Source organism: Trachurus japonicus, chromosome 24 (genome assembly GCF_045865225.1).
Source record: "Trachurus japonicus isolate A0001 chromosome 24, Traja_1.0".
Taxonomy (NCBI): Eukaryota; Metazoa; Chordata; class Actinopteri; order Carangiformes; family Carangidae; genus Trachurus; species Trachurus japonicus.
Genome location: NC_140930.1, coordinates 3,587,449 through 3,590,806, shown reverse-complemented (window position 1 = coordinate 3,590,806; position 3,358 = coordinate 3,587,449). Strand labels below are relative to the sequence as shown.

General features: G+C 44.1%; 1 pseudogene across 1 annotated transcript; it reads right to left on the bottom strand.

Annotated features, from left to right (window-relative positions):
• Positions 1-281: 281 nt before the first annotated feature.
• Positions 282-3,099, bottom strand: LOC146961158 (uncharacterized; annotated as a pseudogene). The gene is made up of 6 exons (XR_015035269.1): positions 2,976-3,099; positions 1,517-1,815; positions 1,136-1,417; positions 620-721; positions 429-529; positions 282-347 (listed from the first exon to the last, which is right to left on the bottom strand). The product of XR_015035269.1 is annotated as an uncharacterized LOC146961158 (transcript).
• Between the last annotated feature and the right edge of the window lie 259 nt (positions 3,100-3,358).

The following is a 3,358-nucleotide window of genomic DNA, read 5'->3' as shown; positions in this document are numbered from 1 at the left end:
GAAGAGGCCCCAGAATCCAGCCCTGAGGGACTCCGCCTAATTTAAAAAAAATATTTTCTACTTACAAAGTGAATTTGAGTAAGAAATTTGAACCGAAGACAGAATAGTAAATGCATTTATTGTCATTGTGCACATAGTACAGCAGTGAAGTACAGAGTGAAGAATGAGAGTTTATAAGTTTGTGCAGTAAAACAAGAAGAGCATCAGCATCGGCGGAGGGATACGACCACCAGGAGGAGACTCTATACCTGGTGAGTTGATGTTGATGTGGAAGTGGTGGATCAGTGGAGTCTGACAGAGTTTTCATACTCGACTGGACCTTTATCTTCATCTTCAAAACGCTGCACCTGTGAACAACAACACAACACAGTGGAGCTGAGTTTGACAGCAGAGACCAAACAGACTCCCAGATTCCCTCCCAGCTGAACCTGAAGGCACCACGGCTTCCTGTCTGATCTGCTCTTTAGCTGAGTGGCTGCTGCACCTGAACGCCTCCCTGCTGGGCTTCTCTCAGCTGCTCTCTGCTTCACTGGAAAATGGAGCACAGAGTCTCAGGTCAGCAGTAAACTCCCAGTTTGAGTGAGTGAGGCTGAACTGGTGTGGGAGTGGATGTTCTCACCTGCAGCTCTGATGAGGAGAACAGTGATCACAGTGAGGAGGAGGAGTTCAGCCACACGCATCAGCAACATGATGAAGGTCAGAGCAGAACAACCTGAAGCAGCTGTGGAGGAGACGAGAGCAGAGACCAGTTCTTCACATCAACAACAACAAACTGAACCAATCAAACATCAAACTCAGGTCGGTCATCATCTGTACGTTTCCTTCAGGAATGAAAAGTCTTCATCTGCATCTACAACCTCACAGGAAGAGTCCAGTGTTGTGATCTGATGTGTTTGTAAAGAGCAGAAAAACACAACAATGATTTGAATCTACAAACACTGGATCAATGTGAAGTTTCCACCTGGTCCAGCTGTTGTTCTGTCTCCACCTGGTCCAGCTGTTGTTCTTGGTCCAGCTGTTGCTCCGTCTCCCTTTGGATCCACTGAATGTGAATGAAGATAAAACAGAAACAACAGAAGATGATAAAAGCTGTTAAAGTTGTGTAATGATGACGTCGTCTTTAAACTGAACAAACCTGCGTCTGTCTCACCTGAAGCCTCAGGGAAGGTGTAGATGTTTACCATATTACCACTGTAATATGTCACTTCACACTTGAAGAACTCTTTATACTTTGACTTGTGATGAAGATCAGACGAATTAAATGCCACACTGGCTGAACAGTGATGAGAGCTATTGTGCATGATGGTGTAACCAGCCTGAGGTCCCTCATACAGCCACTTCAATGAGTACACACACCCTCCATGTCTAAACAGAGAGCAGTAGAGTTGGACCACATCACCATTCTTCTCTTCAGTCACTGTGGAGACGGAGAAATGAGCTTCATCACTGTAATAATCAGAATGACTGAGATGATTCAGTGTTTTTTTCTAACACACAGTTTGATGGAAATACTCACTGGTGACAACAGACAGATCAACCTGAGAGAGTGGACCTTGTTGTCGTCCTGATGTGTCGACCTGTCTGCAGCCGTACAGACCAGCGTCCTCACGTGAGACGTTCTTCACAACCAGAGAACAGTTCTCAGTCTGTCTGACTGAGTCTGACCCAGTCCAACCAGGCCTACAGGTAAGTATTCTGACTCTAAGAGGAACCAGTTGGTACCGTTACATTTAACCTGATGATCTCTGATGTTTCCACAGGGCAGAGTGGCTTCATCTCCATCTCTGACAACAACCAGCTCCTGTCCAGTGACAGCTGAGGAGAAGACGAGAGAGAAACAACAACAAATAACTGAAATGAGAAAATCCAGCTCCATCACGTCCTCCACCACCTTCACCTGATAGGACACTTGTCTCTGTGCTGGGACACCACCTGTAGGACAGAACCAGGGCAGAACTGCCCTCTACTGAAGGACCGTCCACACTACTGAGCTCCTCTACCACAGGTTTGTTATTAACTTAAAGGAATAGTTCACCAAAATATGAAATTCAGTCATTATTGGCTCACCCTCATGCTGATGAATATTGAGTTTTATATGAGAGTCAATAGGGCCCGACACAAAGACGTCCATAAAACTACACAAAAAACATTTAATATTCCTCCACACTGCCCGTCCACTGCAATCCAAGTGTCCTGAAGGGAGATAGTCCAGAGTTTACTGGAAACAACATCATTTAGGACATTTTTACAGCCTAAACAGTTCTGTATTGAATTTGCCTGGGACACGCTCTCACGTTCACGCTAGGCACACAAACGTGACCGGACTTGCCTGAATGAGTCATTTTGGGTAAACTCTGGACTATCTCCCTTCAGGACACTTGGATTGCAGTGGACGAGCAGTGTGGAGGAATATTAAATGGTTTTGTGTAGTTTTATGGACGTTTTTGTGTCTGGGCCTATTACTCTCATATAAAAAGGTTTTTGTTGGACTACGAACCGGCCTCTCAGGCCCCCAGATGCACTTTGAGGAATAAAAAACTACTCCGGAGTATTCATCAGCATGAGGTTGAGTCAATAATGACTGAATTTCATTTTTTGGTGAACTATTCCTTTAAAATAAAAGAAAAAAATTATTGAAATTTATAAAACTTGATTTCATTGTAAGAGCTGTGCAGCACATTCATTCACTCAACCCCTCCTTCTCTCTCTCTCTCTCCCTCTGTCACACACACACTGACCACAGCCCGTCTTTTAAAGGAAGTTAGCTCATAAATGACCAATAATCCACGTTTTAAATCAGACATGAACAGGTGAACTCAGAGCTGATCACTGTGATGGATAACTGGAGATACAGGTTAACAGGAACTAAAAAAAAGATGACTGTGGCTCTTTATCAGTTCAGATTATCAGCATTAGTTATTGATCACTGCAGCTGTCTGTGTGTGTTAACAGAGAACAGAAAACTGTTTCCTCACCTGGGACCTGAAGCAGCAGCGTCACAATCAAAGACCTTTGAATCCACCTGAGTTCAGCCATGGTGCGTTTGTGTGTCCGTCTCTTCATCAGTTTGTGAACTGTCGACTGACGGAGGAAATCACTCAGTATCATCGGTGGTGAAGAAAGAACCACTTCCCTAAAGTGTGTTTGTCATCGTGTGCCTTTGTGCCCTTTGTTGCATGTCATTTCCCTTCTCTTTGCTTCTCAAATTCCTGTCTCTCTACTGTCCAATCAATATAAGGCTAAAAACCTCTCCCCGCCAAAAAAAAAAAAAAAAGTTGCACAAAAACACCACTTCACAACCACATTTACATCACAGTAAAAAGACCAAGGTGAGGAAAAGGAGTCGCGCATGTAGTTG